Consider the following 16,953-nt stretch of genomic DNA (forward strand, 5'->3'; position numbering starts at 1 on the left):
GTGCATTGACCCTCCGCTGATGAGGAGACACATTTAGCAACTCAGAACCATCCCTTACGTCAAACGGGGGGGGTCAGAACCCGGGGTGTAAATCCCGACTCCTCGCAGGCATTCCTGCAAAGCCGCTTGCCTCGCACGCCGGGGGATGGAGAGCAGCTGAAAAAAAAAAAAAAAAAACCCACAAGCCCTGCTACCTTCCTGCCTGGGAATCACCGCAACCTCACAGCACCGCCGCACCATTCCGGGAAGGCACAGACCACAGCCGAGAGAGGGATGCAGGAATCCGCATCTCCCGAGTGGCTCGGAACGCGGCGGCAGCGGGTGAGACCCGCCGGCTCCCCGCGGCCCCAGCGCTGCCATACCCCCCGCACACCCGCACCTACCGCGGAGCCGGGGCTCGCAGGGCCGGGCCCGGGCTGGGCTCGCACTCAGCTGCGGGAAGTGACGGCGGCGGGGGCGGGTCAGGGCTGTGCCGTGCCGCCGGGGAGGGGCCGGGGCGGGGCTGTGCCGCCGGGGCCGGGGCTGTGCCGTGCCGCCGGGGCGGGGCCGGGGCGGGGCTGTGCCGCCGGGGCCGGGTGAGGGCGGGGGCGGGTCAGGGCTGTGCCGTGCCGCCGGGGCGGGGCCGTGCCGGAGCGTGGGCGGGGCCGGGGCGGGGCCGGGGCGGGGCCGGGGCCGGGGCCGGGGCGGGGCCGGGGAGGGGCGGGGCCGCCGGGGCGGGGCCGGGCCGCTCCGAACCGCCCCGCAGCACCGGCCGCTGGGTATCGCCGGGGAAAACACCCTCCGGGACCGCTCCAGTCTTCAGTCCTGACCCCTGGTTCTGTACGAGGGCATTTACTCTTTTCTTCTTCTTTTTTTTTTTAATATATATATATTTTTTTTTTTCCCACAGCAGACGTTACAATGAACCTGATTTGCATATATAAACATCTTCTTATTCATGCTGCTCGTAGCCAAAATGAGTAATGATTTCCCCTCGAGCCACCAAGGCCTCACCCCGCGTGGTTGGGCCACCCTGTTTCAAAGCATATGGAGTTTCTGTTGATTTTTTTCTCCCCTTTTGTTGGAACAGGAAAGTGCTGAGAAGTCACAACAGGCTGAAACCATCACCCAGATTTTACAGTAGCAGCCATCAGCCAACCCACTTGGCAATCCATTGGTTAGACACATTGATTGTTACGAATTTTTGTTAGATCTTTTAAAAAAATCCATTTACTCGATTCATAGAATCATAAAACAGTTTGGGTTGGAAGGCCCCTTAAAGATCATCTCATTCCAACTCCCCTGCCATGGGCAGGGACACCTTCCACTAGCCCAGGTTGCTCCAACCCGGCCTTGGACACTCCAGGGATGGGGCAGCCACAGCTTCTCTGGGCAACCTGTGCCACCCTCACAGTCAAGAATTTCCTCCTAATACCTGTTCTAAATCGGGCCTCTATCAGTTTAAAGCCATTCCCCTTTGTTCTATCACTTGTAAAAAGTCCCCGTCTGTGTTGTAGGCTCCCTTTGGGAACGATGCTGCAGGTCGGAATGAGGAGCCGTGGGGATGCGGAACAGAAGCATCAAAGGGGCAGTTTAAGAGCAGGAGTGCTCACAGAGCCTGCTCTGCCCTGTGTTTGCTGGGTGGTTCTGCCATGCCCTGCACGGCTGCTGCTCCCACCTACTGCAGCGCTACCCGCAGCCTCTCAGCCTGGCCACGGCTGCGAATGTGGTGCCATGCTAGACCCTGGGGCTTGGAGAACTATTCCACGTAAGAGAATTCACCAACGCCCTCGCCATGTTCACACCTGGCTCCAAAACTTGCTTATGCCATCTCCCTTGATGAAAGGATAAGTATCCCTTGACAATAGAGCGATTTGCCAGAACGCCCTAACAATTAATAACCCACGTTATCCCTGTCCCTCCTCCCTATCACCACCTCAGTGCCACCCTCACTTGTTGCATCTTGTTGGCTCTCACCGAGGTACCGCAGCTCTCATTTCACACCCTGAAAACCCACACCACTCGGGAGTGCGTATTTACAATGTTATTTCTTTTCGACTTCTAATTTGTACGGCCCTTCGCTCGGCGGGCCGCTCTTTCAACGGAACACCGGACTCACGTACAGCGACTCGATGCCAGCGGCAGCCGATTGTAAAGAAACCGGGTGATCCAAGCGGGAAAAGGATCAAGACTCGGGTCAGACACGCTGCGATGTGCAGGGCACGGGGCTGTCGGTGACTTTGGGGCAACAACCGGGGCAAGGCCGGGCGATTCCGCAGCACGCTCCCCGGCGCCGCGGGCCCCGCGCCCGCCTCCCCCCGCCGCGGTTCCCGTTCCGGCGGGCGGTGCCTTCCCCATCCGGGGTCAGCCCCGCTCCCTTCCTGTTATTCCCGTGCGGGAGGCGGCGGCTGTCGGGGAGCGGCTGCCGGCGCCGCTGCCGCCCGCGCCCGGGGCACAGGCACCGGCCGAGGCGAGCGGGGCGGCCGCAGCGGCGGGAGGCGGCGGGCGCGGGGCACGGCCGGCCCGGGGAGGCCGCGGCGGGCGGTGAGTGTGTGAGGCGGCGGAGCGAGGGGCCGCTCCCGGGGCGCCGCTCGCTGAGGGGCTCCGCCGGCCCGGGGCTGAGGGGCCGTGGGGCCCGGCCGGGAGAGCCCCGCCGCAAACCGCGCTCGGCCTGTGGCGGGGACGCGAGCCGGGAGAGGAGGAAGAATAGCGGCTTGTTGTTTTCCAGAGTGGGTGCCTCCACCCCTGGAGCGGAGCGGTTTGCTGTGTGTGCTCCGGCGGTGCTGGGCATGGGGAGGGTGATGCCGCGGGGAGCAGAGCCTCTCCCGATGGCAGTGTGTGTGCCATCCCGGCTCCACACAAGCTCCTGCTTCCAGATGCGCTCGGCTGACAGCAGCAGTGTCTCATCCCTGCTACCGGGGAAATCTTCCCTGGTTTGTGCCGCCCGGAGATCGGTTTGTACTGATGTTAGAGATGAAACTGCTCTTTCTTACCAGTATTTGTGTGTTTTCTGGGAGACTCTGTATTAGCACAACTTTGGCCAAACTAACAGAAACTGCCTGTTTGCTTTTCTTTGCGGGTTTTGTGGCTGTTTTCAGTATTCCTGTTTCAGAATTCAGTATTCAGTATATGTTTAAAGTATTCCTGAAGTTATTAAGATATCAGGCCAATTACTTCTGTAGTTATGGTGGATGTGTGTTCAACTTTAATATTTTTTTAATCTGTATTTCTTTTCTTTTTGACTGAGGATCTGATTGAACAAAGGTTACTTTATAAGCAGTGCCTGTTCATAACAAACAGGAGACAAGTATATATACTTTGAAAATAGAAGGTAGGGAGTATGATGTTTTTATCAATTTAATTATGCAGCAGACTTATAAAGGAGTGGTAAATTGGGTTCTGAGTCTAGATTTTGTAGAACCTAATAGAAAAAAATCTATTCTGTTCTGTTGGTTGTTTATACCTTCACATCCCTGCTCCCAGGCATTCAAATTTATCACGCTGGGTAAAGTTAGAAACTTTCCCATCGTGATCTGAGTCATTCTTTGGTTTCTTGCACCTCACAGTTAGTTTATAGAGGCGTACTCATACTTGTTGATTCCAGGCTGCAAGTCTATAATGCAATGTAATAATCAAAGTCCACTTCTTGTGTGTAAACTTTGTTAGTTCCTAGGAATATTCCAGTCCTCAGGGTGAGGGGATTTAATAGTGTGTCTGCTATGAGGAACTGACTGGATAAGCTGTTCTAAAATAAAGCCCCATGTGAACTTAAAGCTTCATAATAAATAACTTCATTCTCAAGGAGGACCATTGGAAAACTTCTTTCAGAGTTGTTACTTATTTAGAAGCATATTTTAGCTGATGTAAGGAAACCACACATCAACCAAGCTCACAATGTTCCCAGAGGAATTTATGAAACCACACAATTCCTATGGGATCCGTGAAATATTCCACTTTTTCATTAGGACAATAAATGCAGCAGCTCCAGAGCTGCAGTTGGAATTTGACTGGTGAGATACCCTGCATTTCCTAGGTGTTAACTTGGTGCCATTCTTAGCAACCTGGAGACAGTGTTTTGTGTTTTTTTCAGGACAGGCGAGTTCCTGGCTACAAACCCATGCCAAAGTGCTTTAATTGGCTGCTCCAAATTGTCATTCTGTATCAATGACAAGTGTATTCTGTTTGTTGTTGCATTTACTGCCGGAATGATGGCTCTGAGAGGGGTTTTTTTGGGGTTTTGTTTCTTTTTTAGGGGGTATGTTTTTTGGTTTTTTTGGGGTTTTGGTTTGGTTTTTTTTCCTTTCTTTTCTTTCTTTCTGGAGTATTCTTTGGGAAAGGGGGTGTAGCTGATTTGTTTACAAAGCAATTGTGCTTTATTGGAAGTCGTAAAATGGTTCAATACTTAGTTAACTGTTTCTCTGATAATCAGGCTATTTCTGCTTTCTGTGAGCAAATGGAGGATACTTTTTCCTGGATAATTCTTCTTTTTTTTTTTTTTTTAAGTTGCCCAAAGCTTTAGAATATGAATTTCTGCAACCAGCAAGGAGTTCATGCTTTACCCTCATGCCATCTCACAAAACCAGCTAAGTCACCTCACAGGAGGTTTGCAGTCACTGGAAGAAAAGCACACCTTTAAAAGGTGCTGTGGCATAAGGAATGGACTTCCTCATCCACAGATCCTCGGATTTTCGTGTGTGTGGTGTGCTTTTCAATGGCCTGCTCATGTGTATTACAACTTGGAACAACCTTGATGATCATCGTAAGTTTAATTTCTTTCTGAGTCAAAACAATCCAGAAATGATTAGACAACAAGCCTAAGGCTGACATGCAGTCTGCAAAAACTGCTTTCTTGTGTTTTGTACATAAAAGGTCAACACACTATGAAATCTCTGAGATTTCTGGTGCAGATTCTCCGGGTGTCAGGAATACCCTGACCACCTGGCAAATTTCACTGAGTTTCAAATGGAAGATTGTTGCTCTTGGTTTTGCCTCTTGGGGGCAAGAGGAAATTGGGATGATGATACATGATGCTCCAAATCACACAAGAAATAATAGCAACTCTAGATTGGTATAATGTAGCTTTGCTTTGCCTAGTTGAGTACTTTTAATGAAGGTTATCAAAATTGTAGTTAATAGGATATTTGAGGAGTGTTGTGTTTGGGTGAGGGGAAGCTAAGATACTTTCTTTTAGCTTCAACACTAATGCAGAAACTGATTGTGTTATTTATAACTGGACAAAAATAATACTGAAAAACTCGTCTTTCTAGTTTAGTCTTTAAATACTATTATAAAACTAAGTTTTATCTTACTACTTACTGGTTTGTAATTACTGAAAAATATGTGAGATCTAGTAAATCCTCTCCACTGAGGAGAAAGTGGGCCATATCTGCATTTTTCTGTGTGTGTGTGATGGAGTAGGGGGGGGAGCACTTGCAGGGAAAAGATAAGAGTTTGCACTTTGGCTAACTGGAGAACAGATGTGGGCTAAGGTTTGGGGTTTTCGCAACTTTTTATGCATTGCATTCCATGCTTGTGGGAGTTTTGTCTCATCCTTTTGAGAAGCCAGACATCCAGCTGCTCCGAGGGGGTGATGCCTGTCTGTAGCCATGACTAGAAGAGACCACAAAAAATATTTGCGCTAAAACTGGATGGGAATTTTCTTTTTGCTCTTGAAGTTGAATGTGTCATGGCAAAGAATTCTGTTACAGTTATCTCTTTGTAGTATCCTAATCCAGATGGGAGCAGTGGAGAGAATACATTTGTTTCTCTCTATATTTAATTGGACAACAAATGTATGTGATTTGTTTTGATTACGAAGTTGGTCAAGATAAGCTCTAGAGGTTCCTCCCAACTGAATTTGTTCTACAGATCTATTTTTGAATAGTTAATGAAGTGTTAAATTAACCAGAAATACTACTCTGAGTATTAACTGCTTGGGTTTGGTTTTTTTTTTTTCTCTTGCAGTATAGTATTAATTTTAACAAAATACAAACAAACAAAACCTATGAAATCAATCAGTCAAGTAAACAAACAAAAAATCCAGCACAAAACCAAGCCCAGCTAGGGGGTAGAGGGAATTAAACTGGTTTAAAGAAGAAAAAGAGGCGTTTTCATGTAATTCTGGGTCTGACTTCTCAGTCTAAGCAATACTTAATGATTTTGCAGCACATATGTTGTTTTATATGGCATGTGTCTACACTTGAACTCTAGAAAAGTATTTTTCTGGTTAATTCTGGGAACAATTTTGTGCAAGGCAGCCTAGGAAGCCTGTCTATTTCAAAGAAGAAATGTGAGGGACAGTGGACATCATCACTCGTTCTCTATTTCCAGTGTTCTTAAAGCCAGCAAAATGGGATAAAAGCACTTGGTCAATTGTGTCTGCTAAGTAAACTGCCTGGGAATGGTTATAGTCTGTCTTTGGAAAACTGTGCTCAGGTAGCTGAGCTCCAGAAATGTAAAAATGAAGTTCTCAGAGGCCAGCTTACCTTTGTCAAGTTGAGAGGGAAGAATGATGGAGCACTGGTGAAGCTTTGGCTTGACTTGAAGCAGTAAAAGTGGCTACTTCAGTTGGGTTTAAGAACAAACAGTTGAGTCAAACATACAACTTCATGTTCTGTGATCTCTGGTTTCATGCCCTGTTGCTTTTCACCAGCAGAGGGTTAGATAAATCCCAAGGAGACTGGGGTTTGTTGTTTGGGGTTTTTGTCTACTCGCTAACACATTTGCTTTAATTAACTTACCTTCGTGAATATTAATGCAGAAAAACCTTGGCAGTTTTGCCTGCACCTTCTGATTAAAGAAACGTTTGCAAATGTAGCTTTTGAGGGTTGTGAACCACAAAGTATATTTGTTGAACCCAGGAGACTTACTGAATTGACTAAGACTGACTGTAAATTCCCTGAAATTTTGAGACAGTTGAGTCACATTTATTGTCATAAATCTGTACATTCTGACCCTTTTCTATGACAAAGAAATGTAGAGGAAACGTCCCTTGGGTTCTTTTCTCTCCACCAGAAAAGAGAGAAAGCTGGATGGTTGCCTCCTAGATTGTACAACATGTCAAAAAACTTATCTGTCAGTAAGACTTCACTGTTTTTCTTTTTTTTTCATACTCGTTAGTCAGTCTTTTGCCAATTCTTAATCTCACAGTTAATGGTGATGAATGACTCTTGCCCAATATGTTCCAAGACTGTTCCTGATTTTTAACTCTTCCTGTAAAATTGAGTCCCGCTCCTTCCAAAAACATGAATTTTCTGGTGAAATGACGTTTGTTGTCTTGGAAAAGTGCCCTTCTCTGTTAGCTCTTTAGTTGTGGATCCTTGCAGAGGACACTAAATTGTCGAATAAAAAATTACTCGTTGTTGCAACCTTGTTCTTTGTCTTAGCTATCAACAAAGAAAGACATTCTTGAGCATCCTCAGAGTGCAAGGAACTTGGAACATTACTGAAAGGAAAATATTCAAGATTCAGCATTTCATCTGAGACTAATCAGCCATAAGTAGAAATACATGCCTTTTCTGTGATCTGAATCTAGTAGAACAAAATTTCCAGTACCTTGGGACTTTGACGTCTGACTTGCTGGAAAAGTGAGGAGATTGATCTCTGCAAAGACATTAGCAAGCTAAATATGGAATGCTTGAAAATACAAGTGCAAAAGAGGGAGAAAGAGCAGAGGGGTAAAGGCTTGTTTATCAGGCAAGCAGAGTGGAGAGGAATTGTTTCTTTTGCAAGCTATTCAGTTTCAGTTCTGACAAAACTCAATAAATATCCTTTCTGTGAGGAGGAATGTTATGATCCAGCTTTGGTGCTTGTGCCATTAAGACACTTTTCATTAAATCTGGAGAACACTTAGTTTGACTCTTGACTACAGGCACAGTTTGAAAGGTGGAAGTTAATAGTGCTAACATAAGAAGTTTCTAGATAGAGCTAACTTCCCCTGGGAACAGGGAAGTCAAGACTATCATTCCAAACACTCCAAAATATGCCTGTGGTGTCATTAAACTGCTTAGACTCCATAACATACCACTTAGTCTTCATTTATTTTATTTATATTCCCAGCTCTTTGCAGAATAATCAGGAAATGCTGTGACTAATAATAAAAGTGGAAGTGATACTAATAACACTGAAAAATGCTCTTCTGCCTTTGTGGATGTTGAACAACCAGTTCCACTTACCAGTCTATCAAGGCAGTCTCCACTGGTGGGAGGGAAGTGATAAATATATTGTGTTTTATCTTCTTGCAGTGTCATGCTGTCACCTCTGAAATCTTCAATTTTAAGGTGTTAAGTACTGTAACAGAGCACTTGTCCCAAGGAAGCCTCTGGTGTTCAAGAGCTATTTTTGAAGCAACAATCAGACATCTGGAATAGTCTTGATTGTGGTATATAATGGAGGATATTCGCCTGTGAGTTCCACTGCCAGTCTAGCAGGTTTTTTACAAAGACTGATTTGTGATAAATTGCATTTGTATTTTAGTGTAAAATGAAATTGTAATGCTGTAATTGGAGGGGATGAACTTATACAGTTACATGAAGTTTTGGATAAGAGATTGCTAGTTAAAAGAAAGGTCTTAAATTGATTTTAACATTTTATTTGAGAAGGTAGGGATTAACTCCTTTGCTCGTGTTCAACCAAGATTGAACATCTAAAATTCTAATAACTTGCCTTCCTCATCAAGTAGCTCTGAAATGGAGGATAAAGCACTGATGTTGTTATCACTGCTCAGCAGCATTGCCTTGATCTCAGATAGCTCCAGCTTGGAATGTTTTTTTCAGTTCAGCAGCAATGGCAAAAACTATCATCAAGAGATAAAGGTGAAAACAGAAGCCAACGGGCAATAAAACGGCAGAGTTTATATGTGAAGAAAAGGATAGCAAAACCTATTCCTGACTCGGGAAACTCTTCTTAAATATGTTGTCAAAGTGCTTTGTAATCCAGCTCTTCAAGTCTTCTTTCATCACCTCTTTTCCAGGCTTCTCATTGTACATCAGCAGATAGTACAGTATCACAAACAGCTTCAGGGTGATGTGAGAAGTGTAACCATGATTATAGATTCCACTCTCTCGTTGTCCTGGTATGTGAGCAGGTTATTTATTTAAACAACAAAAGAGATGCTTTGCAAGATAGATCCGCTTCCCTTAATTGGTGTTTTATAATGGATGGAAATTAAATCTGAAACACTTGAGCTTTTGTGGTCTTCTCTTCTAATCCACAGTTAAACTTCACCAGGCTGAGAACTGATTTCAGTCTTTTTGAATATGCACACCTGTAAAAACATTAATGAAATGTTTCCAAAGAACTATCCATGTATTTAAAAAATACTTCCTTGGTAGTGCAAATGTGTAAAATAGCGGTGACTGATTACTACCAGTATCTTTTTTAAAATAAAAGCCTTTCAGTTTACTATAGCCTTGTTACAGAGGTCTCATTATAGTAGTAGGCTGCATATGCCTTATTCTCAAACCATTTAATCTGGATATGAAAGTGACTTTCTAAACTGGGAAACTGGGAAATCCTTAAATTACTGCAGAGAAGTGACTGATAGTCACTGCTTAAATACCTATGAGTTTATGTCACTTCTCTCGAAGTTCACGTTCACTATAAACATTATCTATTTAGATGAACACTCCATTTCTTTCTGATGCATCACCCACAAATTGCTGGTACGCTGACCTTGCTAGAGAAACAGTTTCAAGTAGAGAAAAGGGATGCACAGCACACAGCTTCCTGTCTCAGTAGCCCCATTCTTGCCATGTTTGTGTTGCATAATGTGGTTTGCAAAGCAGATGCTGTAAGGAAAGGGGTAATAACATTTGCAGCATCTGCCTTAAATACTTGCTCAGTGGTGAAACTTGTTGCGGAAACACCAGAGCTGCCTCTGCCTGAGCCACAAAAATGGAGAGTTTCAGTTCTGACCAAAGGCAACGCTTGTCACAGCAATGCTCCATTGTGGTGTGTAGCTGCACAAGCCAAGGAGTGGAGTCACAAGGAGGACACCTGGTTTTGGGGGATGTGTGCCTTGTATGACCCTTAGAGCAGACCCTTAAGGACCACCAAAATAACACCTGACCGTGTGCAGTGGTGAGACCACGCCCACTCTCACCTCCCATGCTAATGAGAACCCAAAAACCACTCGAGTTTCTCATGCTGGTGGAGGATGATTTAAAACTGGGAGTGAAGCATGTGGGATCCTACCACCACTGCAAAGCCCAGGGCACTGGAGCACCTACAGGACACCACAAGATCCATGGTGATGACTCTGTCCTGCTTGTCTCTCTCTCTCTCTCTTTCTCTCTCTCTCTCTCTCTCCTCTTTCCCTTATACACTTAATGTGGCAGAATGATGTTGAAATTGCTGAACAGGCATTTGGTCTCATTTGCAGCCTAATTTGTGCAAGGAACTTTAACATCAAATCATAACAGATGCTTCTAACAGTCACGTACAGGAGTGATAAACATTTGATTAAGGACGCTGAAGAACCATGTCCCAGTTTACCAGAGCTGGTTTTGTGCTTCAGGCTGGAACATGCAGCTCCACATGCAGCCTGTGTACTGACACACACAGTCACAGTGAAAAATGTTTGCACTTGTTGAACACAAATGCAAATGTATTGATGTCTTGAGCATCAGGACTGTGGTATCCAACTTGAAAATGGAGGGAAAAGCTGTTCAACCAGGGTCGACAGCTACAAGAAGAATAAACACTCCTTGAGGTTTCAGAGAAATTTTGTTTTCTTTTTAACTTTCGTGAAGCAGTCAGATAAGTTTGCAAAATGAGAATTTAATCTTGCAGTGTTGTTTCACATAGAATGCCCAGCTTTCCTGTGTGCTGAGGTGCAATATACCAATGTGATCTGTGACCTTTACAGAGATGAAGCCTGATGGGAGCTATTAGTGGTGCCAAATTCTTTGCAGATGAATATTATCCCCACTTGGTGTGGGGGGTAGGCAGGATAGTCTTGGTCTGTTGAAAATATTTTATGGAAAACTGTTGCTACTTACCTCAGCAGGGTTATCATCTATTGCTAAATAAATATTTAGTTAATCACCAATGACTGTATCACAAACAAGTGATAGGGAGTAGGACTTAATTTCTGACTGACCCTTGAAGAGCTGTGGTGTTTTCCTGTCGTGATTGTAGCTTGTGTGGAAGTAGACAACAGCTTCCACAATGCAGGGTTTGCACAGAGCTGGATTTGATTGCTGCTATTTTATTCCGTATGTCTTTGTATAGGATAACCCGCTAAGAACTGTGTGAGTTTCAGCTGTTTATAGGACAAGTGTATTTAGCTGCAGAATTGAAATTTTTCATTACAGTGCCTGTGCCTTTGTGTTAACTCTGCTACCAACTTCCTTCGCTCAACAAATGGTTTTGAAAAGGGAGCTAAGGAGTAGCTCTGTGGAGAAAGCATTGTTTTAGTTTTTCAGTTGAGGAGTTTAAACAAAGAGAAAAATAAAACAACCTACTTCCATGGCTTTTGCTGAGGCATGTGGTTCCTTCCAAATCCTCTAACAAAAATGAAGTTGCATGCTATCCTCTGTTTGCCGGTAAATAAAAGATAATGATTTCTGCTAACTGAATTCAGTAAGTCCATGCAGACTAAACCTGTGCTCCTGTTAAGTGCTATTTGGCTACAGAAGTCTGTAAAGGTAGCATAAATGGAAAGCTAATTTATATTTGAATTAGAGAACTGAAACTTCCATTTCCAGTTCACTGTTCTGAGCTTACTATTAAAAATCTGTGAAGATGCAAGAATGATGCTATCCACTGCCACTCCAAAAGCTTTTTCTGGTTTTACACATTGGTTGCTTTCAGGGTCTGGAGTAACTTAGTACAGCAGAAAGACTTTATCTCAGTTTAAAGTTGCTGCCAGACTGCATCCTAAGAAATGTTACACGGGAAGTAAACAAGATACTGTAAGTCAGTCTGAGCCTGATGTCTTTTTCAGCTGCTTCTTAGTAAAGAAAGGGCACACAGGGTGACTGTTCTGTGTAAAGATGAATGTGAATTAATAATTGAACCCTCTTGACACCGTTGCTTTTGTTAGAGAGGCAAGTGTGCAGCCGTGTGAGGTCTGCAGTACCTCTGGAGTTTTATTGCAGTTCTTTCCCTGCCTTTCTGGGTAGGGACAGTTGAGAGAGGAAACCTTTCCTCTTCCTCAGTGCAACTGGAGCTTCGTCGTGCTGCAGCAGTTACTTCTAAAAGCCAAGGTGACAAATCTGGGGGGATCAGCACTGGGAAGGGTCCTGGATCTGAGTTACAGATCAGTTACACAGCTGCTCATGTTGGGTGGGGTTTCAGACCAGACTGCAGCGCAGAACACCTGGATTAACTCTGCTCTGGTTCCTTGTCTGTGTGCCAGCACTTCCTGTTTTTAAAGATCCTGTTTACTGTCTGCATTCCAAATACCCCAGGAAGGTGGGAGGATGGGAAGAAACATGGAAAGAAAAGTAAACAGCATTATTTAAGGTGGAAATTATATATATATATATATATATATTTGTTGTTGTTATATAACTAGCATTTGTTACTTTTCAAACCTGGTTTCGTTAGTTACATTCTAGAGCAAGCTTTTGTTTACATCATCTGGCACTAATTTCTGGAAGCAGAACTGCATGTGAAAGCTGACACTGAAACCATTAACGTTTGCAGCAAGGAGCAGAGTAAGGTCTTGTGGTATGCTTTGGCTTCATGTTCTCCTTGATGTTCACATAAAACCTTGTTTGTCAGCCATATGAAGGGGAGTATTAAACAAAAGTATGTAATCAGAGGAAAACCTTATTTCTATGGGTACAAAACAGCATGTTGCTCTGATTTTGTTGCCAAACTTTAAAGCTTTTGATTTAAACAGCTTAAAAGAATTTGGGTGCTGCTCACTGACCTTCAGAGCTCACAGCCTACTGTGGAGGAATAGCACAGAGCCAGGTGGAAAGGTAATTCTCATCTTGCTACACAGCAAGCCAAGCTAATTGTTGAAATAGTGAGTAAGCAGATATGTGAAGTGTAAATAGATGATATGTTGCATTTCTAATTCTTTGTTGTGCTTTATGACTACTAGTCCTCAATAAATAACAAAATCCTGTTCTTTGAGGTGAAGCTAGAAGTGGAATTACTGAATGATTTTGGACTAAAAAGGAAAATTTAATTCCAGGCTTTTCTTTGTCTAACAAAGAGAAAAAGTTCTGCCTTTAGCTGGAAGAAAATGTTCTAGGACAGAGATTCTGCCTTTGGTATGTCATGGGTTCCCTAGGGAGAAGGCACAGTCGTAGTGGGAGCTCTGGAGGTCACCAACAACTTGAAAATGCTTCTTTCTCGTGATCCTGTTTTCATGGCTCCCAGACAGTGAGGGAAGCTATAAACATTATGCCTGCATGGATGGGGGAGGGCGAGCAAGGGGATTTCAGAATAAGAATTCACAAAGGTCTTTTGGTTTACTTGGAGAGGAAAAAATATTCCAGCAATAGTAAATCTTTTTAAACTGATCATCTTGGATTTGTTTCAGCTGTTTGATCCTGCTGCAACATAACACACATAGTTCCTCTTGGGAAATACTTTGTCGTGAGTTCTTTTTTTCAGGATGACCTCACCATTAGTTTTATTCATAGTGTGTGAAAGTCAGTAGGAGAATATTGTATTCTGAAAAAATAAATCTGGATGTAAGATAACTTTAAAGAGAACAACTCTGAAACGTAGCCACCTCGTAGTCTCATACCCAACTAAAGTGAAACTGCTTTTCACTAATTTCTAGTGAGGTTTTCCATTCACAGGAAAGAAGATCTTGTATTTCAGCAGTACAATTATTCTACAGATGTTGCCAATAATTTTAAAGGGCTTTAGCTCTGTCTAGAATAAGGCAAATGTACTCAGCACTGTTTTTTGAAAGGTGGAAGAAATGGGTAACTACAAATAAAATTGGTAGTGTTTGGAAATACTTGCTGGTTTCTGAAGGAAATTAAGTGTTGTTTTTGACAGTGTTAAATCCTCCTGTTTGCTTCCCTTGGGGCTGCTGTTTGTGATCAGATAAGGAGTTCTGGGTATCTGCTCGTTTTCTGGGAAATAAGGACGACAGCAGTACGTATGAAATAAGACACGCCTGCAATGCAACAGTCTGCTGCTTCCTATTCTGAGCAGAGCAGTATTTTCCCCAGTTAAATATGTGTGTGACAGTGTTTTCATGGAGGACAGTTTCAGACATCTTTGTACTAGATTTCCTGGATTCTGGGAGAGTGCCAGCTTGGCAAACAGGAAGAACAAAAGGACAGTACTGAAAATACCTAGTCTGGGGCGGTCTCACTGTCACCACACAGCAGGTTTGGGCAGCAGCAAAATTAGACAGACAACTCTGACCAGTTCTTCTCATGTTTTAGAGTGTCTGATCTGTCTGATGGTAAGAATAAAATATTTTGGCATTTAGAAAGGTTGAAATGCCTCTTGCATTCTGAAAAGTGTTGTTCTTGTTCCAAGAACTATTTTATTTGCACAAACTCACAGCTTCTGTTTTGGGGATTCCGCAGTACTTTATAAAAGCTTATTTGAGGATCATACCTGTAATTGATACTTCTGTCAGTATGATAGAGAATCAGGAAAATCATTTAACCTACACATGAGTGCACAGTAAATCAGGATCATAAATTGTGGGATTGATAATTGAATGGATGGCAATGCTAGGAGTCTAAAGGAAGCTTCTACCTGGAAAAGAAATCAAATCCAGACACAAATCCTAATGGACAGTTCTCTGATACCAAAGATTCTACAAAATGTTATAAAACATTGCTACATCCTGTCTGTAAAAACAGTGTAATGGGATTTGTCTTGTGACTGGAAAAACTAATGGACTTCAATTAAATTGTAGCAGTTTGCTGAATGACTCATTCAATTTCAAACGCGGGCTGATAAAATTGTATCGAGTGTTTAGTCTGTCCTTTTGAATGGGTTTTGAAACACTGGCTGATGTGTACAGCAGTGCAGATTATTCAGAGCTCAGTCACTGGGATGTGTGTATCTCTTTGCAAAACCATCCCATAGTTTATACTTCAGTACAGTATTACAGCACAGTGCCCTTCTTGCTTTCTTGTACGCTCACTACATTTCTTGCTAGTTGGCACTTTGGAGAGGGAAGAACTTGCAGAGCCTCAAGAGTAACTGTAGGTACTTGGGCTGTTGACAGACAGGCTGAACTATGTCTGCTAAAGTGAACAATAATATTTTTTTCCCCTAGATTGCCCCCCCTGACCTGCAGAGTGTCTTCATCTGTGGGACGATAAAACAGTCATAGTTTACTGAAACCAAATTTTCTAAACTTGGGAAGTCGTATTCTTAATAAGGAACCATTTCATCTTTATCAGATCATAGCTGATTTCTATCCTATAAGAAAATAAGTTATATAAATTAGCATTCATATGCTAATATATCTGGAAGCATAGTAGGAATCTGTATTATGGAGGATATGTTTATCTTCCTTCTGTCTTCCCTCGTGTATGTTTATCCTTTTCGAATGGAATCTGAAAACTAGAGCTTGTTTTGCACTAGTCCAGATGTCTCAGAGCTTTTGGCAGGGGGAAAAATGTTCAAGGTGCTTTAGGAAGGTCAGGGATTGCAGGTGTGATGAAGTGTTCATTTGAAGTGTTTGCATGTCCCCTTAGTTTGATTTGAATAACATCTCTCTAAAATTCCCTTAAAATTACAGTCCTTTTACTGTCGAAGAACATAATTGATTCTATTTATTCCAGGCAGCCTTCCAGATTTGAAAGTGTACACAGAAACACAAGCTGCCAGCTATACTTCAGAACTGTTTCTGTTTACATTCTTGCTTTCCAAATCCAAACCCTGGAGGCGTGCTTACATGTGCAAGTGAAATGAATGTGCACACAGAGTCACTGCATGCACTGATCCAGCACACGCCTGTATCCCAGCTTGAAACAAAAGCTTCTGTCTTGGTACAGTTGCTCCAAAAATTGTAGATTTTGGGACGTCCCATTTGGACCGTTTGCAAGTTTTTAAAGAAAAGGTATTGAGTTGTCATTTAAGCTTTGAATTCTTTAAGGAAGCCAAGGCTGATGTTTATTTTGACGAGCTGCTTGGCTAAAAGGATTTACATTTTTGATGTATGTGTGTCCCCCACTCCTGCCTCTGTGTCTTTGTTGCTGGTTAGGAGGGAGGAAAATTGCAGTGGAAGGAGGCACCATCCTTGCAGCTGCTCTTGCCCAGCAGTGCAGCAGTCAGGCAACCCCCCAGTGCAGACCTGCATTGGGCTGACTCCATGGGGGTCTCAGGAAGGAGCTACAGCAACAGCTACAGCAACAGAAGGCAGCACAAGAAGGGGAAAGTGAGTTGTTCTCTGCCTCTTCCATCCATTTGGCTCAGGGAGCCCCAGTGCCAGCAGGATGAGGAGTGAGAACACACGCCTTGGGCTGGGGGAAAATGGGCTCTGATGGTTCAGAAGACCCTCAGCAGGGTTCTGGAACTGAAATTAAAAGGCTGCTGGTATAAACTCAGTCTGTGCTGTGAATATTTAGTTTGGTTGCCGTCCGTCTGTACTATCATTGTGTGTGTGGACAGGAGAGCTCATATGACTGCTTAGCCTTGTTTGTTTGGGGGCTTTGTGCTGCTTTGTGCCATAACAGTGATGTGCTTCTGCCCGTGTTTGCAGTTAAGAAATGTAAATAGGCATGTGATTCAGTGATATGGAGAGGGAACCTCGTTCATGCATTGCCTGATCAAAAAGATGCCATTTAACTTGAGTATTTCATTTTATCTGTGAGCTGAGGATAGTTATCAGTGGTTTGGAACCCTCCAAGTTACTTGGAATGGTGTTATTTGGGTTCACTGGTAGTGTTTTGTAATTGGTAAGCTTCCCAAGTTTGTCTCTGTAAATACACTGTGTGTGCTGGGAGCTTTCCATTTCAGCATCCGCTCACTGAGGCTATTACAATGATGAAGGAAATAAAACAGCTTCTTTAAGCTCTTTCTTAAAAA

General features: G+C 43.5%; 2 protein-coding genes and 2 long non-coding RNA genes across 17 annotated transcripts in view; 2 read left to right on the forward strand and 2 right to left on the reverse strand.

Moving 5' to 3' along the window:
* Positions 1-2,496, reverse strand: part of ZMAT3 (zinc finger matrin-type 3) — a 31,688-nt gene extending 29,192 nt beyond the window's left edge. For 6 of the 10 annotated variants that reach the window (XR_010744360.1, XR_010744357.1, XR_010744356.1 and 3 more), the window contains exon 1: positions 384-475. The gene's annotated coding sequence lies outside the window, so the exon portion shown is untranslated. Of the gene's footprint in view, positions 1-194; positions 358-383; positions 476-2,102 lie in introns of those variants that run through there. The other 4 variants (XR_010744359.1, XR_010744358.1, XM_066325772.1 and 1 more) reach the window with 3 other exon arrangements.
* Positions 2,497-8,295: 5,799 nt separating this feature from the next.
* On the forward strand, positions 8,296-9,381 carry LOC136365378 (uncharacterized). Its single transcript, XR_010744361.1, has 2 exons — positions 8,296-8,383; positions 8,754-9,381. It is a non-coding gene; the product is annotated as an uncharacterized lncRNA (long non-coding RNA).
* LOC136365379 (uncharacterized) lies at positions 9,107-9,649 on the reverse strand. The gene is made up of 2 exons (XR_010744362.1): positions 9,539-9,649; positions 9,107-9,244 (listed from the first exon to the last, which is right to left on the reverse strand). It is a non-coding gene; the product is annotated as an uncharacterized lncRNA (long non-coding RNA).
* Positions 9,650-11,704: 2,055 nt separating this feature from the next.
* The window catches only part of PIK3CA (phosphatidylinositol-4,5-bisphosphate 3-kinase catalytic subunit alpha), a 30,335-nt gene continuing 25,086 nt past the window's right edge, over positions 11,705-16,953 (forward strand). Inside the window, exons 1-3 of one of the 5 annotated variants that reach the window (XM_066325760.1) lie at positions 11,705-12,447; positions 12,532-12,735; positions 12,830-12,911. The gene's annotated coding sequence lies outside the window, so the exon portion shown is untranslated. Of the gene's footprint in view, positions 12,448-12,531; positions 12,736-12,829; positions 12,912-12,995; positions 14,366-16,953 lie in introns of those variants that run through there. The other 4 variants (XM_066325761.1, XM_066325763.1, XM_066325762.1 and 1 more) reach the window with 4 other exon arrangements.

The sequence above is a fragment of the Sylvia atricapilla genome, chromosome 10 (assembly GCF_009819655.1).
Source record: "Sylvia atricapilla isolate bSylAtr1 chromosome 10, bSylAtr1.pri, whole genome shotgun sequence".
NCBI classification, from domain to species: Eukaryota; Metazoa; Chordata; class Aves; order Passeriformes; family Sylviidae; genus Sylvia; species Sylvia atricapilla.